Source organism: Odocoileus virginianus, chromosome 14 (assembly GCF_023699985.2).
Source record: "Odocoileus virginianus isolate 20LAN1187 ecotype Illinois chromosome 14, Ovbor_1.2, whole genome shotgun sequence".
Taxonomy (NCBI): domain Eukaryota; kingdom Metazoa; phylum Chordata; class Mammalia; order Artiodactyla; family Cervidae; genus Odocoileus; species Odocoileus virginianus.
The window spans coordinates 13,425,276-13,453,107 of record NC_069687.1 but is presented as its reverse complement, the minus strand read 5'-3'; the positions used below and the strand labels follow the sequence as shown (position 1 = coordinate 13,453,107).

Here is a 27,832-nt window from a genome sequence, read left to right as displayed (position 1 = left end):
AATTTGAGCAAACTCCAGGAGATAGTATGTGCTTTCTTGGTGGCTCAGCTGGTAAAGAATCTGCCTGCAATACAAGAGACCTGGTTTTGATCCCTGAGTTGGGACGATCCCCCTGGAGAAGGGAATGATTACCCGCTCCAGTATTCTTGCCTGGATGATTCCAAGGACAGAGGAACCTGACGGGCTACAGTCCGTGGGGTTGTGAAGAGTCTGACATGACTTAGCAACTGAACAACAGGTCCATTGGACATTAAGATATCTGAATTGAGAAGGGTTGATGGTATCACCATAGCCATGTTGGTCAAATAGTGACTTTCTTGAAGCTGGATGTTACTAACTTCCCAACCACTACGGCTGCTCCTTCTAATGAAACACAGCAAAAACTTATCCTTGAAGAATAACTGAAAGCCAGACAGTAGAGTTCAAACTCTGAATTCAATCTTGAAACATAAGCTCCAAAATAAGACCCATGCTGAAAACTACACAGAAGAACTGAATCAGACATAGACTAAAACATTGAGAAATGGACAGGAATTTTCCAAACAACTCTTCCTTACCATGGATTAAAAGCAAATCGATATTTCACTTGCTGATTCCGTCTTCATCCACCCCACCTCTCAGATTGCAGGATATTCATTGGCAAAATTGATGACTAGAAAATGCAGCCAGAGTTGGAAAATGATACCATATTCCTTGAATATCTGAGTCAAAGTTCTGTGTTTTTCAGATTGTAAACTATTAGAGAGGACAATCTCTATCAGATAAACCTACTTAGTGTAGGACCAGGACCAGCTGACATTTATATATACTTAAAGACTTTTTGACAGTTGAAGACAGAGGGGCAGATTTCTGGATCTCAGTCTTTGCTCTATTTGTCTGGTTGTATCATTGGCCAGCTTACTTTACCTCTCAGTGATCTGATCCCCTTATCTGGAGAAACAAAGATCTGCCACATTTTCATTTGTTCAATAACTGTCTCAGAACACTGATTAGCTATCTGGCTGTTTACATACTACAGAGTTGTGTGAGGAAGAAAGGAGGTGATTTGCAAGAAAACCTTTTAAAAGTAAGTCAATGCATGAAGGAAATATGTTATCTGTTCTCTACAAAAATGATCCCCAGAGGAGAAAAGGCCTAAATATTTGTCATATAGGAACCAAAAGTGTATTCCTTAAACAATGGGCTTATAGGCAAGTACAGATGTTTACAGAAACCTGGATAGATGTTTGGTCTTCACAGTTCAGACCAATATTTGTGCTGATTCTCCAAATATATAATAATATGTGCTATCATATTTCAATAGTCAATTGTATGTCAGGTAAAGGCTATATTGAGACAAAGAAAAGTTAGCTGGTTGCCTGGAGTCCCACCCCTAGAAAGTAGCAGAACTGAGATTTAAACCCCCAACAATCAGACTATAAAACCACAGTCTTATCCTCCACACTGTATGACACTGAGCTGAAAAGAGACAGCTATAATGGAATTGCTATAATTTCAAGGGTCAATAGGGGGCCCCTTGACAAAAGACTTTGTTATTGAGAGGTCAATAGTTGACAAAAAAAGGTCTTCCTATTTCATCCCTATTCCCTTTGTTCATCTGGAGGAAATAGGGGAGCATTGAAATCCATGTTTTGCTCAGAAACTGAATATTATCCATGTAAGTATTGTCAAAGAGAACTCTAAACTTTCTACCACTTTTTTCAAGAATAAAGATTTTCAAGGACAAATATTATTGCAAATTGTAATTTAACAGTGAATGTCTTAAAAGTCTGCGAAGTCACATTTGAAAAGAAGCCAAATTTATGAAAAAAAAATGTCCACTTCAAAAGCTTAATGAAGGCAATTTGTCAACAATTTCACACATCATTTGCCCACAACCTCTGAATAAAAGGTTTCCCAATGTACCTTTTTCCCATGCGAACTTCAGATCATACGCATTTAGTGATTCATCAATCATCATCTTTCCCAGAGACTGAGATGCAAGCAGAATACCATCTAAGAGATTTGTTAAAATATGTTTCATGTGATACACTTATTGCTTATGTTCATTTTCTTACCCAGTGTTAGAGAAACATATGGGGAGTGACATGTCTTTAAAATCAGAGTCTGGTTTAAGACTTGGGGTGAGTTTACTATGGCTCAGATGATAAAAAATTTGCCTTATAAAAGATTAAACAACTTAATGCACCTTAGAATGTCTTTATCTTAGACTTCTAAAATTTCTATAGAGAAGTGGGAAGAGAAGAGGAGAAAAACAGCTATAGTTAAGTGAATATGATTTATAAGAGAACAAGCAGTGCCTCCCCATGGCACTGATACTTTAAATAATTAATAAGAAACTCTTTGCAAAACGCCATAGTTGTCAAATAACTAACTGAAAACCATTACTGTTGATTGTCAGCATGCTTTTGTAACCAAAATGCCGGAGGGATAAGTTGATGGAAAGTAATTAATAAGACCAAGAATAGGTTTACTGCATGTAACTGATACTATTTGTAAATCTGGGACTCATAAAGTGTTGTACTGATTGAGGGAGGAGTTGCAGATGTTTCTGCTATTTTAGTAAAGGGAAGAAGCGTAAAACAAATCAGCCAACAGAAAAGGGGTGCAGATAGTTTAGAACTGCAATACCTACCGCAAAACTCTTTTATGTTATATTTTTAATGTAGGGTGAAACTTCCCTGGGCTTCACTGGTGGTTCAGAGGTAAAGAATGCACCTGCTAATGCAGGAGACATGGGTTCAATTCCTGGGTCAGGAAGATACACTGGAGAAGGAAATGTCTACCCACTCTGATATTCTTGACTGGAAAATTCCATGGACAGAGGAGCCTGGCAGGCTATAACAACAAAACTTCACTATTGCACACTTGGGGAGCCCACATATGGAACTCAAGTATGACATCAATGAGGCAAATAAAGATATTTTTTAAGAAACGAGGTGTAATGTACAGTTGACCCAGATATCTAGATATTTTGGCATGAATAATTATAACTGGAAAAAATGGAATTATCCAGATTTTTGCCCTTCAGTATACTTTTTTTCAGCGTAAAAAAGAATCCCATTTGCTAAACTACTTGGGCCATGATGATTCATAGTACTGCTGGTGGGATTTGGCATATTTGTGTGTGTGTGTCTCTGCACACATATTTATGTTTATTCTTGCAAGTACTCTGTCAGAATGAAATGTTTGGGTTGCACTTAGTACCCACCTGATTTTAATTAGTGTCACCAGATATTTACTGAAGTCGTCAAAGTTTTTAATTTAGAGATAATTCGGCAAAGGGCAATTTGCTGCTATTTACATTTAGATAGATGCTAAAAAATGCACTGATGTTTTCACAGACAGACACCAGGACACTTCTCATGTTCAAGCTCTGGAAAACCTACTCCCTTGAAATGTGGACGGATCCTATTATTTGCTTCCAACCAATTGAATATAGCAAAAGTGGTGAGAGGTCACTCCATGATTGTATTATCACACACACACACTTGACATTGCTCTGGCATATCTGCATGTGGAAGCTTCTATCAGTTATAAAAATCTACTTCTTTCCACTGGTTTAGTTTTAAGCAGACCAACCATTGGGTCACAGTGAGATACACAAAACAACCTTTAAAAAGAACAGTGGAATAGGAGGACTCACAGTTCCTAATTTCAGAGCTTATCTTAAAGCAATGGTAATGAAAATGAAAGTGGTATAGTACATATACTGATACAAGGATATACATGTAGATTAATAGAACTGAGATTTCAGAAATTAGCCCACCTATCTACAGTCAACTGAGTTTCAGCAAGAACGCCAAGATCATCTAAGTGGGAAAGATTAGTCTTTTCAACAAATGGCACTGGATCAACTGAATAGTCAAATGCAGAAGACTGAAGCTGTAACCCTGCCTCATTCCATAATAAGCAATTAACTCAAAATATATCAAAGACTAGTTTTTAAGGAATCTCTATACTGTTCTCCATAGTGGCTGCATGAGTTTCCATTACCACCAACAGTGAAAGGTATGTTCTTCAGTCCCTAAGTACTATCCAACTTTTTGCCACCCCACAAACTGCGGCACACTAGGCTTTCCTGTCCTTTACTATCTCCCTGAGTTTGCCCGAACTCAGGTCCATTGAGTCGGTGATACCATCCAACCATCTCATCCTCTGTCATCCCTTTCTCCTCCTGCCTTCAATCTTTCCCAGCATCAGGGTCTTTTCCAGTGAGTCAGCTCATCACATCAGCTTCAGCATCAGTCCTTCCAATGTATATTCAGGGTTGATTTCTTTTAGGATTGACTAGTTTGATCTCCTTGAAGTCCAAGGGACCCTCAACAGTCCTCCAGCACCACAATTCAAATTCATCAATTCTTTGGCACTCAGCTTTCCTATAGTCTAACTCTCACATCTGTACATGACTACTGGAAAAACCATAGCTTTGACTATGTGGACCTTTGTCGGCAAAGTGATGTCTCTGCTTTTTAATATACTCTCTAGATTTGTTATAGCTTTTCTTCCAAGTAGCAAACATCTTTTAATTTCATGGCTGCAGTCACCATCTGGAGTGATTTTGGAGCCCAAGAAAATAAAATCTGTCACTATTTCCACTTTTCCCCCAGCTATTTGCGTGAAGTGATGGGACCGGATGCCATGATCTTAGTTTTTTTAATGTTGAGTTTTAAACCAGCTTTTTCACTCTGCTCTTTCACTCTCATCAAGAGACTCTTTAGTTCCTGTTCATTTCTGCCATTAAAGTGGTATCATCTGTATAATGGTGCAAGAGGATTCTCTTTTCTCGACATCCTCTCCAGCATTGTTTATAAATATTTTAAGGACGGCCAGTCTGACTGGTATGAGGTGATACTTCATTGTAGTTTTGGTATGTATTTCTCTAATAATGAGTGATGTTGAGCATCTTTTCATGTGTTTATTGAGCCATCTGTATGTCTTATTTGGAGAAATGTCTACTTCAGTCTTCTGCCCATTTTTTGTTTGGGTAGTTTGCTTTTCTGAAATAGAGCTGCATGAGCTGCTTGTTTATTTTAGAGATTACTCCTCTGTCAGTTGCTTCATTTGCAATTCTTTTCTTCCATTCTGAGGGATGTCTTTTCATCTTGTTTATAGTTTTATTTGCTGTGCAAAAGCTTTAAGTTTAATTAGGTCCCATTTGTTTATTTACATTTTTATTTCCATTAGTCTGGAAGGTGGGTCAAAGAGGATCTTGTTTTGATTTATGTCAAAGAGTGTTCTGCCTATGTTTTCCTCTATGAGTTTTATAGTTTCTGCCTTACACTTAAGTTTTAATCCATTCTGAATTTATTTTTGTGTATGATATTAGGAAGTGTTCTGATTTCATTCTTTTATATGTAACTGTCCAGTTTTCCCAGCACCACTTATTGAAGAGGCTATCTTTTCTCCATTGTATATTCTTGCCTCATTTGTCATAGATAAGGTACCCATAGGAGTGTGGGTTTACCTCTGGACTTTCTATCTTATTCCATTGGTCTATGTTTCTGTTTTTGTGCCAGTACTATGCTGTCTTGATGACTGTAGCTTTGTAGTATAATCTGAAGTCAGAATGGTGGATTCCTCCAGCTCCATTCTTTTTTCTCAAGACTGCTTTGGCTATTTGGGGTCTTTTATGTTTCCATACATATTGTGAAAATTTTTGTTCTAGTTTTATGAAAAATACAAAACTAGATAGGGAGTTTGATAGGGATTACATTGACTCTATAGATTTCTTTGGGTAGTATACTCATTTTCACAATATTGACTCTTCCGATCCGAGAACACAGTATATCTCTCCATCTGTTTGTGTCATCTCTGATCTCTTTCATCAGTGTCTTATAGTTTCACTCTCATATTTAAAACACCAATAAAGAATAATAAACAATAAACACCAGTGATGAAACCCAGGTCTCCTGCATTGCAGGCAGATTCTTTACCATCGGAGCTAACAGGGATGCCTAATGATGAGCCCTAGAAACCCTAGGTCTTATACTTGTTGTTGTTCAGTCACTAAGTCATGTCCAACTCTTTGTGATCCCATGGACTGCAGCACGCCAAGCCTCCCTATCCCTCACTGTCCTACCCTGTCCAGGCCTTACACTGGGCCCCAATCAAAGCACACCCCATGCCCTGGTCACCCTGTCTGTCTCTCTCCCTCTCTTCCCCCACTTCTGATGACTTCAATGTGTCATATGTCATGTAATTTCCAGAACCTGAGAGTAGTAAACATTTTTGTCAAACTTTCCTAGTGGTTATTGTTAAGGGCATCTTACAATCATAAGAATCTTTAGGGGCTGGTCCAGCCACAATTTTAGTTATTGAAAATCTAAGACCAGTATACAACAGTGGCTATTTACAATCAAGAACCTCCCCTTCCCCCCGTCCTATAATATTCGTATACATTCAGTGCTATGTCTTGACCAAAACATCGTTTGTTCCCAAAATATACGTGGATTGCTTTGGCATATACTATTGTTTTTCTAGACTTTAGGGGAAAAATGCTTGTAAACCTAAGAAATGAAATAAAGGAAGTAGCATGGTGATGTAATTAAGGAGTTTTTCTACTCTAATAAAATGATTTCAAAAGAATGTTGTTATCAATACTAAAAGATCCAGATGAAGAGGAAAATTTGGAAGATTTTTTATTCCTACTGTTATCCTCACCATTTGTGTGATGTCTATTCATTAGTAAGATCACTCAGAACTGGTAATCTGTAAATACAGTTCTATGTGAAAGTCGCTCAGTCGTGTCCAACTCTTTGTGACCCCATGGACTATATGGTCCGTGGAATTCTCCAGGCCAGAATACTGGAGTGGGTAGCCTTTTCTTCTCCAGGGGATCTTACCAACCCAGGGATCAAACCCAGGTCTCCCACACTGCAGGTGGACTTTTTACCAGCTGAGCCTCAAGGGAAGCGCCTCAAAAATACAGTTCTATGGCAGTCTACAATTCTCATAGCTACTTGATATTGTATAGCTAAGCATTATTCTAACATCTTAAGATGAAGAGTCAATGATTAAAAGATAAAGAGTCAATCTTTTTTTTTTTTTTTTCACAAGAACAGTCCACCATAGGCTTGGGAGTCAATACTATTTGAGTCAATACTATTTGAACCTCAAATAGTACCACCAAGTAGTATAAATAAGTTCAATGCCATAGTCTGCCTTTTCAACAGATCTGAAGAGGCTCACGAATGATTGTCCTTATGGGAAAAACAAGGAAATATGGGAAATCCAGGTTAGTTTGAAGGTATTTTTGGTTTTGTTGTTGTTTTGAGCATTTACATTATGTTTTTGACACATCTTTATTGAGTGAACACAAATGGTGTCAGGCTGAAGTTTTGTATGTATTCCTAAATCTTTCTGTGACTAAATTATAGCCCCTTTCAAAGTAAACATTTTCCCCTTTTTCTAAAGCTCTTAGGTTTTTTTCCGCCTCATTATTCTGGATTTTCAAATTCCACTATTGTGTGTCTAGGAGTAGACGTTATTTCATTCAAACTGTTAGACATTCAAATGGTTCTTTGTATCTGAAAACTCATGGGAAATATCTTTCTATTAATTTCAGTAATGGTCCCTCTTTTGCATTTATTCTTTTTTTTTTTTTTACCAGAAACTCTATTAGACATAATGGAATTTCTGGATCTGTTTTCCAGGTTTCTTAATATTTTTCTTTTATTTCTTCTATTTCTGTGCTATTTAACACTATATTCTGTGAACATTCACAACTTGAACGTCCCTGAATTCAGTTTTTATTAACTAATCTGTATTTTTAGTACCTCCAGCTTCTTACTTTTTTATTAATATTTCTATGACCATTATTTTTCATTTCTAAGATCTCTAATAGATTATTTATATAGCAGTCTTCTCCTGATTTATCCTGTCTTTCTCAGTTAATAATGACACTTTATTTTTTTAAGTTCATTGAAAAAGTGATTCCTGATCATGGTAAGAATGAAAAACATAGCTTCAATGAACAAATAATGAAAATTAAGTCTCCTTCTTATTTAGAACCAGCAGAGGCCTGGGGTCAACAGTTTCTTTTTTGTGGGCATGTAATTCCAGAAATTCTGTGTGTAGGCATGCATTCTAAGTCGCTTCAGTCGTGTCTGACTCTCTGCAACCCCTTGGAGTGCAGCCCTCCAGGCTCCTCTGTCCATGGGATTCTCCATGCAAGAATACTGGAGTGGGTTGCCAGGACTTCCTCTAGGGCATGGTCAGGGGACTCCAAGGGATCTTCCAGACCCAGGGATCAAACTTGAGTCTCTTACGTCTCCTGCATTGGCAGACAGGTTCTTTACACTAGGGCCACCTGGGAAGCCCTTCTGTATATAAATAAGCATATATTTTCATGTGGGTACACAAAAAATTTTAAACCCAAAAAGTTAACATACTATATATACTTCCAAATTGTGTCTATTTTGTTGTTTCTTTCATTATTTCACATAAAATTTGGGTGTTGATTTCATATTCACACAAAGAATTATCATCTTAGAATATACTTTCTCATAATTCACCATAAGGATCAGCATGAATCAATTATTTACCATCCTACTGATGCATATTTAGTCTGTTTTTTGTCATTACAAACAATGCTGCAATAAACATTTCTGTGCATCTATTTTTACACTAATCATGTGGATATAAGTGGTAGATGAAATCCTAGAAATAGAATTGCTAAATATTTCAATGTATACATATTCAAAACACTGACAAATTGCCCTCCAAAGAAGTTGTACTAGGAATTTGCCTATTTCTTTGTAACCTTAACAGAACTATATATTATAAACTTTCTGATCTTTGTAAATTTGATTGTTATTAGAAATGGTGTCATTGTTTATTTCACTTTTCTGTAATGAGTGAGAGCTTTAAACTTTATGGATAATCTTTTCACATATTTATAAGCCTCTTGGATTTTTTTCTGTTGATTGCTGCTACATAATCTTTGCTTATTTGTCCTTTGGATTATTAGGATCTCTCATTGATTTGTAAGAGTTAAAGTGATTAACTCTTTCTGTCAGGTAGGTTTCCAATTTTTCTACTTTTTTCACTTTGTTTTTAATTTTATTGCAATACAATTATTTAATATTTTTATTCATTGTTTCCAGGATTTTTGACATTCTTAAGTTATCACTGTAGGCATTGGGGGTTCAGTTTCACTGGTACTTCAAGATCCATGTATAAAATACATCTTTGAATTGCCCACCTGAAGGAGGGTAGCATGCCCGTTGTGTCGGGGTCCATAGCTGTTGTATCAAATTAAGCATATGCGTATTGTGATCTACTGAATGAGGAGGCACAGCCACCCACGTGAGGTTGGCAGGTAGCTCCCTCAGCATCCGTGCTCCCACTTTGATGACATGAACACCCTGGGGCCATTTTGATTGAAGGCAGAGTTTCAGTACAGTCACGCAAAAGAAGTCAAGTCACAAGACTTATTACTTACAGATCTCAGGAATGGAGCAATGAGCTGTCCGCTGTCCCAAGTCACAAGGAAGCAGGTGATAAGAGAATGAATGGGATGTGTGTGTGCTAAGTCACTTCAGTCGTGTCCGATTCTTTGCGACCCCATGGACTGTAGCCCTCCAGGCTCGTCTGTCCATGGAATTCTCCAGGCAAGAATACCTGGAGTAGATAGCCAGGCCCTCCTCCAGGGGATCTTCCTTCTGATCCAGGGATGGAACTCGCATCTTTTACTTCTCCTGCATTAGCAAGTGGGTTCTTTACCAGTAGCACCACCTGGGAAGCCCAAGAGAGCTAAGTGGCAAGCACGTCCCGTTTACAAGGTGGCTGGGGCAGGGGTCACTCACTCACGTTTCACAGGCTGGACTCTAAGTGGTTATTTTAAAAGGTGTCTCAGGAGAAGCTAAGTGAGAATTTGGGGTGGGGATCCTAAGCTCAGGTCCTTATCTAAATGTCCAGACTTCGGGTGTGAGCAGGGTTTTCACTACAGAATGCCCAGGCAATAACTCGGAAATAACTGTTTTCTCATCACACCCAATTACTCACTGGTTCCAGTCCCCTGTTGATTGAGGAATTTCCCTCGGGGACTTTACTCCCACTTTGAGTTGTGTGTGCCAGTTGACTGAGCAAGTCCCTGCAGAGTCAGAGGAAGAAATGATGCCCCCAAGAAAAAATAACCAGGCTCCTGGAAGAGAAAATATGCCCTGGTCATGCTTCAGGTGAAGCACTGTCAGCGTGAGGTGATCCTAAATTTAAACTATCCATTGCATCTGCAGCTATCAGTCAAGGTAATTGATATCAGCTCCTGATGCATCTAAGAAAAGTACGCACTGGTCTTGGCAAAGTGTCTTATGAGAAAAAGATCATAGAACTTATTGTGAATGGTTATTATCATATTATAGGTAGTTTAATAGTTCCTGGGCTGAATACAGTTGGAGTTTATTTGTGAGTCTTCATCAATGCATCCAAAATACTTTTTTTCAGTCTCTGCAGCCTGAGCAGAGTTTGCTGTGTCTGAAGATACATGAACAGGCTGTGAGTGCCTCTAGAACCCTCTATCTGTGTTTTATAAACAACACTGATGTTAGAAGCTGGTTTATCATTGAAAGAGAAAGTCACACAGTCGTGTCCGACTCTTTGCGACCCCATGGACTGTAGCCTGCCAAGCTCCTCTGTCCATGGGATTCTCTAGGCAAGTGTGCTGGAGTGGATTGCCATTTCCTTCTCCAGGGGATCTTCCCAACCCAGGGATCGAACCCAAATCTCCTGCATTGCAGGCAGGTTCTTTACCAACTGAGCCCCTAGGGAAGCCTGGTTTATCATTACTATATTATATAATGTGCTGTGCTTAGTCAGTCTGTCATGTCTGATTCTTCGAGACCCCATGGACTATAGCCTGCCAGGCTCCTCTGTCCATGGGGATTCCCCAGGCAAGAATACTGGAGTGGGTTGCCATGCCCTCCTCGTAATATTTAATAATAGAGTCTTATTACTTACACAAGAATGGCAAATACATGGCATGTATTATTTCCTGTCAACAGAATACATGTGTGTGCTCAGTGGCTCGGTTGTGTCTGACTCTTTGTGACCCCCATGGGGTGTAGCCCACCAGGCTCCTCTGTCCTCTGAGAATGCTCAGATTCTCCAGGCAAGAATCCTGGAGTGGGTTGCCATGCCCTCCTCCAGAATATCTTCCCAACCCAGGGATCCAGCCCAAGTCTCCTGCATTGCAGATGATTCTTTACTATCTGAGCCACCAGAGAAGCTCAGAGCGCTCCTCTCTATATACACTTCCCCATGGGTCCACACGGGACCTTAGAATGCTTCTCAGCACAGTGCTCCAAGTTGGCATCTTAATTTGCCATTTAGAGTATAATAAATTTTCTTGTTTTATTGTCATCATTGGATTTACTCAGTCCTGAAATATTTCATCACAAACATCATAGGCATTATAACATTCAAGAAATGATTGAAGCTCATATGTAAAGACAGATAGCCCTGCTCAGCAGTAAAGCTAAGATGACCCTCACCACGCTGTTGGTCCTGTTTGCAGATTTTAGTTCTCTGAACACAACAGTGACTAATAATGCTGGTAGATCTTGTGTATACGCTGCAATTTCATAAGGTTATAATAAAGTGTCCAGATTGTAGTAAGGCAATTCTCACTTTGCCCGGTGCCACATTATCTAAAACATGTGCTCATGAACTGTGCCCTTGCTTTCCACAGCTCTTTTGTAACTGAGATTTAATCTGCGTTGACACTCCCATGCCAAGCGAAGACATAGTTGTGATGTGTGATACCTGTGTATAAAGGAGCTCACAAACTGCCCAAATTACAGAATAATAACCTAGCTTGTTATCTTCCGTGCTTTCTGCTCCAATGTGGAAAGTCACACAGCACGTGCTGTTTAAGACCAGGTTTACTGATGGAGGCTGTGCTCTAGAGTATGTTTGTGAACTATCTGTCTAAGCACACATTCTCTTTAAATTGCTGGGGAAAGGAAATACTCTGTGGCCGACAAATCACTTAAAAGATTTCTACTAACTATTTCCATCTTTTAAAAATAAGATCCCATACTGATGCCAGAATATCTTGGTTCAGAGTAGTAGAGAAAGCAAACTAACGGTAAGTAGAATGTCACATACTAACACATATATGTAGAATCTAGAAAAATGGTATAGATGATCTTATTTGCAAAGCGGAAGTAGAGATACAGGTATAGAGAACAAACAAATGGGTACAAAGTGGGAAAAGGGCGTGGGAGGAATTGGGAGGTTGGAATTGACATGTATACATTATTGATACTATGTATAAAATGGATAACTAATGAGAACCTGGGCTTCCCAGCTGGTGCTAGTAGTAAAGAACCCACCTGCTGATGCAGGAGATAAAAGAGATGAGGGTTTGATCCCTGCATGGGTAAGAGCTCCCTGGAGGAGAGCTTGGCCACTCCAGTGTTCTTGCCTAGAGAATCCAGTGGACAAAGGAGCCCAGCGGGCTACAGTCCATGGAGTCACAAAGAGTCAAACATGACTGAGGTGACTTAGCACGCACATGCAATGAGAGCCTACTGTATAGGACAGGGAACTCTACTTAATGCACTGCAATGACCTGAAGGGGAAGGAAGCCCAAAAGGGAGAGGATATATGTGTATGTATGGCTGATCCATTTTGCTGTATGGTTGAAACTAACACAACACTGTAAAACAATGATACTCCAATAAAAATTAATTAAAAAATATAAATATGACTTCAACAACAGGCCCAAATAGAGATAACAGCTACTTTGATCCAGCTCAGCTATTAACTGAGTATCTGTTCCCTCATTCCCAATATACATGTTGAAATCCCAGCTCCCAGTGTGATGATATTAAGAGAGCTGGGGCGTCTGGGAGATAATTAGGTTGTAAGGGTGGACCCTCATAAACAGGATTAGTGCCCTCATAAGAAGAGACATGAGAGAACTGGCTTCCTCTCTGCTCTCCGCTGTTGGGAATGTGATCGGAAGAAGGCTTTCTACAAACTGGCAAGAGGCTCTTCCCAGACACTGGGTCTGCCAGCACCTTGATCTTGGACGTTTCAACCTTCAGAGCTATGAGAAGTAAATTGTTATTGTTCAGTTTCTAAGTCATGTCCAACTCCTCGTGACCCCATGGACTGCATCATTCCAGGCTTCCCTGTCCTTCACCATCACCCAGAGTTTGTTCAAACTCATGTCCATTGAGTCAGTGATGCCATCCAAGCATCTCATCCTCTGCCGCCCCCTTATCCTCTTGCGCTCAGTCTTTCCCAGCATCTTTCCCAGATCTTTTCCAGTGAGTTGTTTCTTGCATCAGGCGACCAAAGGATTGGAGCTTCAGCTTCCGCATCAGTCCTTCCAGTGAATATTCAGAGTTGATTTCCTTTAATATTTGTTGTTTAAACCATCCAGTCAATGATATTTTATTTAAAGCATTGCAAACCAGCTATGAAAAGCACCATTCCAAATCGCATAGTGTGCAAACACAAAGTTGTAAAAGGAGCCTCATTCCTTGATTTCTAATGACAGTAATACTTCTGTGGCTAATGACCAACTCACCATTGTCCCTATACTGGAGTATTGTTGGAGACATACTTATCTTCAGCCTGCCTTCAGGACAAAAGGCTAACTTACAGTTAGAAAAACTTTGTCTTGCAAACAAGTTTGGGAAATTCTAGAATTAGAACAAAACAAGCAGTTATGTTTATTGAAAGTTTACTATCAAGTTTCAGTTTCTGCTCCTGTCTATTGTTTGTGGTGTTGCTTAATTACCATTTTTACTTGCCAGTACCATTCTCTCAGTCTTTAAAAATGTCCATTTCCCCAAATATGATGCTACAGAGTAAGACTCTTTCTGTTGTAAGGACAGAGGTACAAGCAATGTTAAAGCAAGAAGCACCCATAAAAAAAAATCGACTAGTCCAATTTTTCACTTTAAATATTAGAAAACTGATAGCTCAGATTTAAGTGATATGGCCAATGTCTCATAACTTTTAAGAAACGAAGCTCTGTCTTTCTCTAAATCTTCCATTCTGGGAAGTAGCATAGAATAGTTGTGCGAGCATATAGATAATTCCTGGGAGGAAACACGGAAAATAAAAGATGAATTGCTTTCATAGGCAGATTTCTGGGTAATTTCCCTCATTTTAAACTTCTTTTATTGTTCTTACAATATGTTTTACAATGACTAAAAGTGGGGAAAATAAGAAAGAAGCAAATTTCAAACAATTCGATTTACCAGCTCTTTGTGAAAGATAACATATTTAACATATGTTTCTCGAGGATACAGCAGCCTAGAGGAAAAGCAGTTTGAAATAACAGCAACAAGAAGTATTTTTCTGACTCAGGCCTTGCCCACAGGATTGCAAGAAATTTAGCCTCCCTTAAATTCTTCCCAACTAGTTCAGAAAGTGATTATCTGAGAACATTTCATATGATCACATACTCTCACTCCTCTAGCTCCATGTTAAGCCTACCAATTCTTTTTCTTTTAAATTAATTTATTTATTTTACTTGGAGGCTAATTACTTTACAATATTGTAGTGGTTTTTGCCATACACTGACATGAATCAGCCATGGGGGTACATGTGTCCCCCATCCTGAACCCCCCTCCCACCTCCTTCCCCATCCCATCCCTCTGGGTCATCCCAGTGCACCGGCCCTGAGCGCCCTGTCTCATGCATCCAACCTGGACTGGCGATCTGTTTCACATATGGCAATATACATGATTCAATGCCTACCAATTCTTATTCACTGTGCTCTGCTCCTCTTCCCTGGGTCAGTCACTGAGACATCCCTGCCTCCTTTCAAGAGAGATGTTTGGGAATCAGAACCAGTCCATGGAGATGGTGCCACGTATATCCCAGATGACTGTGTCTGGATTATTCTCTGCTAACTATGACTCCTTTTTTAAAATTAATTTTTATTGGCATATAGTTGCTTTACAATGTTGTGATAGTTTCTGCTGTATAACAAAGTGAATCAGCCATACATACACACACACACACACACGTATATATTTATATTTCCTCCCTTTTGGACTTCCTTCCTTTTCATTCACCACAATGCATAAGGTAGGACACTTGATAATGAAAGCAGGCATAGCAACGAGCTACTGCCTCCTCGGACCAGCACACTCTGGTGATCCTTACCTGAGGACTGAGGTCCGGGTGCTGACTGTGAAAAGACTTTCTTCAGATGATTTCAGACTGACGGCTTCTTTGGGGAGAAAAGATTGTGGGCCAAGGTATGTTTGCTCAGAGGCCATCTGAGGGCCTGCTGATCTCACTCTGTGACCCCAAAGTGCAAACGGAGCTTCTGCCTTTGCTGCCGTTTTGGAGTGCAGAGCTCATGTCAGATTCTCTTGGGGAAATAATGAACCAGACCGAGGAGCACATTCAGCTACCACCTGAAAGGTGAGAGTTTGCGAATCCCCCTCTGGGGCAGAGGACCAGCCTTCCTTTGCAGACAGGTCTAGTGGTGTTTTGGAGTAAGTGGGTTGAGCCATCAGACTGAGAGAGAAGATGGATTCAAAGTGGAAATGCAGACAGATAAGAAGGACTAAAGGAAGAAGGACGTTGGGAGGGAGAGAAGTTCTCCCGGAAACTCGCACCGCACGGCGTTTCCCCTCCTCGGAGGAAACCAGTGGGTTAGGTGTGGTCCCTGGCGACTCTCCTAGCTCTTCAATAGACAGCAGCTTTTTCTCCATCTGGGCCAGTGTGTGTGGAGGTTGGGAAGATGAGGTGTTGGTACCTGGGAAGGACCCAACACCTGCTTCCTAATTGCCCAGATGGAGATTGAGAGCCTCAGGAGGCAGAGATGAGGGTGGAGAGGAACATATTAGACAGAGGAGGATGAGACTCCCAAGAGCACACAACTTGAGTCCTTGAGTCGCTCAGCACATCAGTTTCCCTGGCCTTTCCCTCACTGGGCAGCTAGAGGGATGGCCACGCTGCCCAGTTCCAGGAAGCCACATTCAGATCAGTGTCCATGCAGATGGTGGGCCCTGCGAGCATGACATGTGGATCTGCTTGTACTTCTGTGCAACAGAGGACCACAGTTTAGTGAATTAAAACAATACTAATTTGCTTTCTTAAAATTCTGTAAGTCAGAAAATCCAAAATCATTTTCATGACGCTGAAATCAAAGTGTCAGAAAGCCCATGTTCCTTAAGGCTCTAGGGGAAGACCCTCATCTTCTCCAGCTACTAGAAGCTGCCCATACTCCTTGACTCATGACTGCTTCCTGCATCTTCAAAGCCAACATCATATCATCTTCTCTTTGCCCTCTGCTTTCTTCCTGCATCTTCTCATTCTGACTCAGATCTTCCTGCTTCCCTCTTTAAAGAACCTTTGTGATGACATTGGACCCATTCAGATAATCTAGAATAATCACACCAAAGTACCTTTCACCATGTAAGGTGACATATTCACAGGTTCAGGATATGTGGATGCGGGCATCTCGGTGGGGGAGGAGGCAATGTTCAGCCTACCATACGATGCATAGTCTGTGTGGTATGATACCAGTGGGTGCCCTAGGAAGGGACTTCTTTACCCGTGTTGGTGAGCTGTTCTGGACTTGGGCCACTGTAGCTCTACTTCTTACACACTGACCTCCTAGGCCCCTGCTCTCAGGATCCACACCTACAGATCTGAAGGCTGCATCCCCTGAATATTCTGTCCCATCATTATTGCATGGACCCCAGAGCAGTGGACCCTCCACTATTCACAGCACAGTCTGAGTAGTATTGTCCAATCGACCTGTCCTTCCATTGCCAGTCCATTGTTATGAACAAATTTCATACTTCTTACTCCATCTTTCCCACGGATGACTCTCCCTCCTGGAGGATCTTCCTTGTGCAGAGAGGGTACTTTCACATCAGCCCCACTGAACAAATCAGAACGCCCACATGTGTCTGAATCCTCATTAAACTGGATACACGTTAGACCCTTGAGCTAGGATCCTCCTGCCATCATAACTCATGATAAAATGTTTTCAGTCTGAAAATATATACCAATAAAACAACCTGTTGATCTATTTCTTTTCAATAAAATAACAATTTTGAGGGGGTCAGATTTAAGCAAAACCTGCATGATATCAATTGTAATAAATTATTCATCTTAACTATGCCACTTGGAAAAATTATATTTGGCCTTATGTAAATGCAGCCTCTTTCAATAACACAATGGGTTTATTCTATTAAAATGTATTACTTTAAGATAAATAGAAAGCAGATCAGCCTTGATACAGATACCACTATTAATGCTGATAACAATAAATAATAATAAGATCCCCAAATAAATAATGAATGCTATGCTCTGGTCTCATAGCCCTGTTGGTTCATACACAAACTAGGAATGCTAAGTGGTAGCTGCATCTATCCTGCTTCCAACACCTGATTATCAAGGGTTAGGATGGAGTGGCTGAGTAGATATCAGCTTCTAGTGCTCCATTTAAAACCAATATAATATAAAAACCATCATGGAGATGCACAATTGGTACATCAACTTCAAGTCCAGACTCCCAGTAGAAAGAGGTTCTTCCTGCCAAAGCACCATCCCAATACCCACCTACACTCATTGTAGGGCTCAGGGAACCCTGGCCTCACAAAGAGGACAAATCTATCAGAGATTAGACACACACACAAAACTCAGAGTAAAGGAATCGATTGCTGGAGCTCCTCCGTCTGAGGTTAAAATTAGACTAGGAAATATCACTGATTGGTAATTAGTAAGAACTGAAATTAAGAAAGCCATACGCTAAGGACAGAAGAAGCTTAATCACCCAGAAAAAAACAGAAATTAGGTCAGAGCTATTATCCTTTCATTTTTTGTGTGAAGAAATTGATGCTGATATCAGGAATCTCACTACAACTGTTAATATCACCTATATATAACCAGTTCTCATTCTAAAGCAGAGTCCAGTTATTCATAATGTAAGGAACACAGTAGCTACACAACCTTCAAAGGTCAAAAAGCACCAGTATTTTTCATTTCATGTACTCAATGAGCATTAGCTCTGAGCACCATTTGCAAAGGTCAGCAAAATGCCAGTCTGAAATCTTAGGTCAATTTCATAATATTTTAATGTATAAAGCCTTCTCTGGGCATTACTATGTAAGGATAACTGAATCAGATTAACTTTGTTCATCTACTAGAATCTTGGATCTCATGCCCAAAGTAGAGAAAGACAATAAATAGCCTCTATCGTGGAATTCTGCTTTAGGGAGATTTGTTTGTTTGGTTTTTTTTACTTTTTTTTTTCTTTTATTTTTATTAGTTGGAGGCTAATTACTTTACAATATTGTAGTGGTTTTTGTCATACATTGACATGAATCAGCCATGGTTTCACATGTATTCCCCATCCCGATCCCCCCTCCCACCTCCCTCTCTGCTCAGTCCCTCTGGAGATTTGTATTTCACTTTAGGTTGCATGAAGTCTTTCTTTTCCAGGCACACAGTCCATGAGCTGATTAGGAATCCATGAGCTGCACTGTGTGCTTAGTGAAATGAAGGGAGAAGAACTTCCTGGAGTCCCTTAAAGGTTGGGATCTAGGGAAATTAAGAGTGGGTGAAAATATGAGGGGAATTTTGTTGTTTTTAAGTCCTGTCTGACTCCTTAGAACCACATGAATTGCAACATACCAGGTTCCCTGTCCTTCACTGTCTCCCGGCATTTGCTCAAACTCATGTCCATTGAGTCGGCGATACTGTCCAACCATCTCATCCTCTGTCACCCTCTTCTCCACCTGCCCTCAATCTTTCCCGACATCAGGGTCTTTTCCAATGAATCTGTTCTTTTCATCAAGCGACCAAAGTATTGGAGCTTCAGCTTCAGGATCACTCCTTCCAATGAATATACAGTGTTGATTTTCTTTAGGGTTGACTGGTTTGATCTCACAGTCCAAGGGACTCTCAGGAGTCTTCTCCAACACCACAATTTGAAATTCTTTGGTGCTCAGCCTTCTTTATGGCCCAGCTCTCACATCCGTCCATGACTACGGGAAAAACCATAGTCTGTTAGGTCCCTACTATTTCTCTCCTTTATCATGTCCATCCGTGCGTGAAATGTTCCCTTGTTACCTCCAATTTTCTTGAAGAGCTCTCTAGTCTTTCCTATTCTATTGTTTTCCTCCACTTGTTTTCATTGTTTGCAAGAGATACGTGGAATAAGAGGCAAGTTTGGCCTTAGAGTACAAAATGAAGCAGGGCAAAGGCTAACAGGATTTTGTCAAGAGAATGCATTGGTCATAGCAAACACCTTCTTCCAGCAGAGGAAGAGATGACTCTGTACATGAACATCATCAAATGGTTAATACAGAAATCAGATTGATTATATTCTTTGCAGCTGAAGATGGAGAAACTCTATACAGTCTGCAAAAACAAGACCTGAAGTTGACTGTGGCTCAGATCAGGAGATCCTTATTGCAAAACTCAGGCTTAAATGGAAGAAAGTAGGGAAAATCACTAGGCCATTCAGGTATGAGCTAAATCAAATGCTTTATGATTATACAATGTAGTGAGAAATAGATTCAAAGGATTAGATCTGATAGACAGAGTGCCTGAAGAACTATGGACGGAGGTTCATGACATTGTACAGGAGGCAGTGACCAAAACATCCCAAAGAAAAAGAAATACACAAAGGCAAAGTGGTTGTCTGAGGATGCTTCACAAATAACTGAGAAAAGAAGAGAAGTAAAAGGCAAGGGAGAAAGGGAAAGATATACTCAACTGAATGCAGGGTTCCAGAGAACAGGAAGGCGAGATAAGGCCTTCTTAAATGAACAATGCCAAGAAGTAGAGGAGAATTTGGAGTAAGATGGTAATAGGAAACCTTTCCATTTGCAGGGTCTGCTGTATATTTAAATGCTAGGTGTGAGTGTTTTTATTGGGGTGAGGGGGCTCGTGGAAAATGAGTAACGTTCCACACTTCAGTCAGTATAGAGCAGAGAAGTGAGAGAAATTCTGGGAGGTGAGAACAAGAGTTCGGTAGGAGCCAAAAGTGACCAGGAGAACATGAGCCCTCTGGGAGAGTAAGAACGTAGGGAGGTTTTGGACTTCCCACCACGTGTGGGTTAAAGCCAGACTGTGTTTCCTCCACTTCAAGAGATTGTGGGGCCTCCTTGGACTTCTGAGTTATGCTCATTTCAAGAAAGTCAGTGTCAGCTTTTTAGAGAAAGTAATGTTTTACAAACGTCATGCAGTAAAGGGTGAGTTAGGAAACCGTAACATCATGTTATCATGACTGGGGCAAGAAGAGGGGGACCCAGATGCTCAAGGAATTCTGTGGTGGAAGCTGGGAAGGAACATGGACAGGGCAGCAGGGAGGGAAATAGACTAGATTTGGTGGGAAAGTGGGAGGAGGAACTGAAGCAACTCTGGGAGGTGGAGACAGGTGACACCATGATGGTGGTAACCACAGGAGGACTCATTTTGGAGTGTGATGGTGAGGTGGAAAAGCTGATCAAGTTGTTGAGGACTCTCTGATCGTCAGACTGAAACATTTTGAAGGAGGGGAAAGCGCTAAGACCAAACAATCATTTTTGAAAACTGAGCTTAGCTTTGGCCCCCATTTAAGTCAGTCCTGGTGATTCAAGTTTGTTAATCTTTCTAAATATTACAATATGTGGCAAAGTGAAAGAAGTTTTCTGACAGATTGAGTTACTTTTTCGCTGAGTAACATGGGAAATCTATCAGTGAAGCCAGTGAGTTTCAGACTTCTGAATGAAAGACAATTAATAATGTATCTAGCAGATGAACAAAGCCAGCCAATGTAATTACAGTAGAACTTGAGAAATTAGCCAAAAACAGTCAGGCACACTATCTGAACAAAGGAAAGCTCCCTCACTCCAAGCCACACTAAATCAACAACAAAAAGTCATTTTAGCATCTCTCTAAAGGGGAGTAAACTTATGCCAGGAAGATCCATGTTAAGAGCCTTAAAAATAACTGGGTGGGCGGTCAAGTAAACCTTAATATGTTCTCTTGATGAATGAATCCTTTAATATTATGAAATGGGCCTCTTTATTGCTAATAATATTCCTTGTTTGGAAATCTGATATTAGTACAGGCAGTCCAGATTTCTTTGGATTAGTGCTTTCATGGGGTATCTTTTCCCATCCTTTTAACTTTAAAAAGAGTCAGTTTTACTGAAGTGTAATTTACATACAAAATGTTTACCAATTTTAGGAATATTACTTGAGGAGTTTTGATCAATGTGTATAACCATTAACCACCATCCTAGTTATAATCTAGAGTGTTTCCTTCACCCTTTCAAGTCCCATCATAGCCTTTAATGTCACTTTCTTCCCTGTATTCCTGAACTCTGTCAATCCCTGTCAAATCTCTGTCAACCCAAGTAGGTCTGTACTGGTATTTGACTGTGGTTTTCATTGGACATTCTCCTGACACTAATGATGTGGAGAACCTCTTTATGTGCTTATTTACTACTTACTATTTGCTAATATTAATTTTTGTTGTTCAGTCGCCAAGTCATGTCTGGCTCTTTGTAACCCCGTGGACTGCTGCATACCAGGCTTCCCTGTCCCTCACCATCTCCTGGAGTTTGCCCAAGTTCATGTCCTTTGAATCAGTGATGCCATCCAACCATCTCATCCTCTGTTGCCCTCTTCTCCTTCTGCCTTCAATCTTTCCCAGCATCAGGGTCTTTTCCAATAAGTTAGCTGTTCACATCAAGTGTCCAAAGTATTGGAGCTTCAGCTTCAGAATCAGTCCTTTCAATGAGTTTCCAGGGTTGATTTCCCTTAGGATGGACTGGTTGGCTCTCCTTGCTGTCCAAGGGTTCTTAAGAGTATTCACCAGTATCACAGTTCGAAGGCACCAATTCTACAGCACTCTGCCTTATTTATGGTCCATATATGAGTACTAAGTGCACTCAAATCATTTTTCCCTTTTCAACTGGCTTCTGAGATGTTTTTATATATCCCGAATACAAGTCTAGATAAATGTTTTGCAAATATTTTATCCCAATTTGTGACTTGACTGTGTTTTCTTTACAGAGTTTTTGTAGAACAACTCTTTTCTGTCAGTTGGCAGTTCAGTTGCTCAGTCGTGTCTGACCCTTTGTGACCCCATGGACTGCAGCACGCCAGGCCTCCCTGTCCATCACCAACTCTCGGAGTTTACTCAAACTCATGTCCATCGAGTCAGTGATGCCATCCAGCCATCTCATCCTCTGTCGTCCGCTTCTCCTCCTGCCCCCAATCCCTCCCAGCATCAGGATCTTTACCAAGGAGTCAGTTTTTCACATCTGGTGGCCAAAGTTTTGGAGCTTCAGCTTCAGCATCAATCCTTCCAATGAATATTCAGGACTAATTTCCTTTAGGATGGATCTCCTTGCCGTCCAAGGGACTCTCAAGAGTCTTTTCCAACACCACAGTTCGAAAGCACCAATTTTTGGCGCTCAGCTTTCTTTATCATCCAACTCTCACATCCATACATGACTACTGGAAAAACAATAGCTTTAACTAGATGGACTTTTGTTGGCAAAGTAATGTCTCTGCTTTTTAATATAGTGTCTAGGTTGGTCATAGCCTTTCTTCCAAGGAGCAAGCGTCTTTTAATTTCATGGCTGCAGTTTTAAATTTTACCGAAGTACAACCCAAATTTTTTGTTATAGTTTGTGTTGTTTTTATCCTACTTAAAAATTTTTACCTAATGCACCTCTAAATTTTCTTTTAGGTTTTCTTGTAGACTTAGCAGCTTTGACTCATACATTTAGGTCCATGATTCATTTGAAATACCATGTATAGTATGTGTTAAGGTTTCAGAGTTTTAAATATAGATAGGTGATGTTTCCAGTATCATTTGTTGAAATGATTATTTTTTACTTGTTGGATTGCCTTTGCACCTTCGTCAAGAGTCAATTATATGTATAATTGACTAGGTATACATCTTACACCAATATCACACTGCTTCATTACTGTAGTTTGCAGTAAGACTTGAATTCTGGTTATGTAAACCTTCCAACTTTGTTCTTCTTTGTCAAAATTGTTCTAGCAATTGTAAGATCTGTGAATTTCCATAAAGATAAGAACTTCTTATCTACAAAATAGTATTTCAAATGTCAACAAAAGCATCTCTGGGGATTTTATCTGGGATTATATTGAAAATGTAGTTCAATTTGGGGGAAATTGAAATCTTAATGACACAATCTTCTGAGCCAGGAACATGATATCTCTCTCCATTTGTTTTAGTCTTTAAGTTCTCTCAGAAATGCTTTGTTGTTTTCAGCACATAGTCTTTCAAAAATTTTGTTCAACTTATACCTGAATATTTCATATTTATAATTCTCTTGATAATGACATTGAAAAGTTTCAATCACTAGTTGTTTGTTCCCTTTTAAAGTGAAAGGGTTTGTCACCCAGTCATGTCCAACTCTTTGTGACCCCGTGGACTTTAGCCCACCAAGTTTCTCTGTCTATGAAATTCTCCAGGCAAAAATACTGAAGTGGATTGCCATTTCCTTCTCCAGGGGATCTTCCCAATCCAAGGATTGAACACAGTCTCCTGCATTGCAGGCAGAGTCTTTTCCATCTGAGCCACCAGAGAAGCTGGCTTGTTTCCTTGTGTATAGAAATACAACTAATTTTTGTATATTGACTCTGGATTCTATGACTTTCCTAAATTATTTATTAGCTCTAGGTTGCTATTTTAGATTTCATAGAACTGTCTATCTAGATCGTCATGTTGTCCATGAAGAAAGACAGCCTTATTTCAGTTTTTCAATACTAATGTTTTTTATTTATTTTTCTTGCCTCACTTCACTGAACAGAACCTCTGCTATGAAGTTGAACAGAAGGGTGAACGATTGCCTTGTTCTCAGTTTTAAGAGGAAAATATGATGTCTTTCATAACTATACTGATGTTAGCAATTGAAAGCTGTCCTTTATCATGAAGATCAATTCATTCTTAGGTTACTTAAATTTTTTACCATGAATGGATGCTGATTTTTTCCAGATAATTTTTCTGCATCTATTAAGAGAACTTTTCAATGTTAAACTAATCTTGTGTTTTGGGGATAAAGTCATAGCTTTAGTCAAAGCTTATATTTACACAAATAAGTTTATACTCCTTGATTAAACTTTTTTATGTTTGTTAAGGATTTTTGGATTTGTGCTCATCTGAATATTTGTCTGTGATTTTCATAACTATTTGTCTAGTTTTGACGCTAGTGTAAAGCTTGCTTCATAAAATGATTTGGAAAATATAACTTTCTCTTCAATTTTCTGGAAGAATTTATGCAGACTCACTTTTGTTCCTTAAATGCTTTTTAGAATTCACTAGTGAAGCCATCTGTTCCTAGAGTTTTTCTTTGTAGGAAGGTTTTACTGCAGTGAGACTCTTCAGATTATTTCTTCTTGGGTGAGCTTTAGCAGTTGGTGTCTTTTAAAGAATGTGTCCATTTTGTTCAAATTGTCATATTTATTGGCTTATAAACTTGCTGGTAGTATTCCCTTATTAATCTTGCAATGTTTGTAGGATCTTTGATGATGTCCTTCTTTTATTTCTGATTCTATTAATTTGGCCCTTTCCCATATTTCTTTATCAATCTGGCTAGAATTTTACCAATTTTATTGATGTTCGTCATAGGACCAGCTTTAGATCCCATTGATTTTTTCTGTCATATTCTGTTTTCAATTTCATTGATTTCTGCCCATATCTGTATTATTTCCTTGTCATTACTTTGAGTTTAATTACTAGTCTTTTTCTGGTCTTTTTAAAGTGGAGTCCTAAGAGCACTGGTGTGAGAACTTCTTTGTTTTTAATTCTGTGTATTTCCCCAAAGTAATTATACATTTTGATGTGTTATGTTTTTATTTTCCTTCAATTCATAATGTTTTCTTCTCACTCATTTCATTCCTTTATTGACCCATGAATTATTTAGATACATGTGCTTTAATTTCCAAATAATTTGACATTTTCCAGATATCCATTTTCTATTGATTTCTAGTTCATTTTCATTATGGTAAAAGAGCATGTTTAGTGTGATTACATCTTAAATTTGATGAGGCATTTTTTTAATGGCCCAGAACATAGTTCATCTTTATGAATTGTTTGTGTGAACATGAAAATAGTATGCAGTCTACTTTTTTTTTTAATAATCTCAACTAGAGCAAGTTAAAGTCAAAACTTTCCTGCCTACATTCGTGTATGTTTGCTAAGTCGCTTCAATCATGTCCAACTCTGTGTGACCCAGTGGACTATAGCCCACCAGGCTCCTCCATCCATGGGATTTTCCAGACAAGAATACTGTAGTGGGTTGCCACGCCCTTCTCCAGGGGATCTTCCTGACCCAGGGACTGAACCAGCATCTCTTATGTCTCCTGCATTGGCTGGCGGATTCTTTACCACTAGCATCACCTGGGAAGGCCTCTTTTCTGTCTATTTTCGATTAATTATTGAGAGCAATCTTGAAACCTACAATTATAATTTTGGATTTTTATATTTTTTTCCTTTAAGTCTATTAGTTTCTATTTCATGCATTTTGAAGCTCTTCTATAGAGTCCATTCACATTTAAGGTTATTATGTCCTCTTGATATATTGACCCTTTTTTCATTATAGAATCTCTCTGTTTATCCCTGATCATATTCTTTGTTCTTAAATTTATTTTGATATTAATAAAACATCTCCAGATTTTTTTTTCTGACTAGGGTTTTCATGATATATACTTTTCTATTCTTTTAATTTTGGCCCATCTGTGTCTTTTGATATATGGATAGCATTTTTAAAGCATGAAAGTATTTTCCTTGTAATTGGAGTGTTTAGATCATGTGCAATTAATGTGTTAATTTATAGGATTATAATTAAGTCTATCATCTTGATATTCATTTTCTATTTGTCCCATTTTAAAATTTTTCCTCTATTTTCTGATTTATTTTAATTATCTATTTTAATAACTACATTTGATCTCCACATCTAGATTTTTATGAATAACTCACTGTTTTTAATGTTTTCTAATTGCCCTCAGGGTTACAACACACATCTTAAACATACCACATTCTGTCTTCTGATACTGTTATATCATTCTTTATATATTGAAAAAATCTTGCAGTAGACGTCTTCCATTTGTCCTCTGATCTTTTATGCTATTTTTGGCATACATTTTATTTCTGCATGTGTTTTGAACCATGCAATGCATTGTTTTTAATTTTTGTTTTAAACAGTTTTCTTCTAAAGAGGCTAAAATAAGAAAATATGTCTCATATTTACCCACTTACTTTCAGTGTCTAAGTCTCTTCATTCCTTTGTTCAGATTCAGATTTCCATCCCTTACCGTTTTCCTCTATCTGAATAACTTTCCTTGAGAAGTCTTATACTACAGATTTGATGGAAATTACTTTCTAAATTTTGGTTTATCTAAAGAAGTTTTCATTTTGCCTTCATTTCTGAAAGATTTTTTGCCAAGCATAGAATTTTCAGTTAACATTTTTCTGACCCAGTTCTTTAAAGATATTGCTCCATTGTTTCCCAGCTTGCATTTTTTTTCTTCTAAGAAATATGCTATCATTCTTATCTTTGTTTGTCTATATGTAACAGGGCTTTTTCTCTCTGGCTGCTTTTGAAATTATTTTTTATTTATTGGCTTCCAGGAATTTGATCATCACTTGAGGTGATTTTCTTTGTGTTTCCTTCATAGGAGTTTGCTGAGCTTCTAGAATCTGTAACTTTCTCGGTTTCATCAAATTTGTAGAAACTTTGACCGTTAATTTCACCCTTTTTTCTGTTTCTCCTCCTCTCTTTTTGTAACTCCAGCCATATATTTATTAAGCTGCTTGATATTGTCACTCAGTCCACTGATTCACCGAAATTATCATTTCTTTCTCTTTGTACTTCATTTTGGGTGCTTCTATTGCTATCTTTTCAAAATAACTAATTTTTAAAAATTTAGTGTCCATGTCTAATTCTATCCTATATAATAGGCATTTTAAATGCTTTGCTCTTTAACTTTGTAAGTTCCCTTTCATTTTGTTTTTATCTTTCATTTCTTTATCATAACCACGCTTCTTCTCTACCTTTTTGAACATATGGAATGTATTTACAGTAATCATCTTAACGTTCTTCTTGTTGGCTAGTTCCATCATCTCTGTCATTTCTGTGTATGTGTCTGTTGGATTTTTTCTTATGATTATAGGTTATAGTTTCCTGTTTTCTCACATACCTAATAATGTTTGGGCAGGGGTACTGGATATCATGAAGTTTACAATTTGGTTTGGGACGCTAGGTTCTTTAAATTTTCTTTGTACAGTTTTGACGTTTTTCTAGTTCACAGTTAATATTATTTGAAATCAGCAGGACCTTTGATCATCCATCTATGCCTTGTTAGGGCATGCCAGAGCACCCTGCAGGATAAGGCTGATTTCATCCCATCACTAAAGTGATACACTTTTGTGTGCTCTGGTTGACCAACTATTTATTGCCTGCCTTTTTACTCTGGCCAATGGGCACATGAACTATTCTCAGCTCTGCATGAACTCTGGAATTTTTAACGTCTATAGCTTTTCAGTGTATTTTTTTCCCTCTCCCCTTGGTTATTTTCCTCTTTCTCTGTCCTATGTATGGAGATCAATACTCAGTTAAATAGTTAAGGTATTTTCTCCACAAATATCCAGACACTTCTTTATGGAGTTACTTCTTCTCCTCTCTTTTCTTTCCTGAGGATTCTAATCAACTCTGCCCCCCTTGAAAAGGGACAGAGACTCAAACTTCATCCTCTCAACTCAGAAACACTGGTTGGCTCTGTTTGAGTCCCCCTTCCCTTTGCTATAGCCTTAAATTGTATCCAGGTGTGAGCTCTGCCGCTGTAGGGCCCATCTCATCCGTTGTCATTTT

At 38.9% G+C, this 27,832-nt stretch overlaps 1 long non-coding RNA gene across 1 annotated transcript in view; it reads left to right on the top strand.

Annotated features, from left to right (window-relative positions):
• Window positions 1-27,832, top strand: part of LOC110147151 (uncharacterized) — a 65,497-nt gene that overhangs the window by 20,287 nt on the left and 17,378 nt on the right. The window lies entirely within an intron of this gene.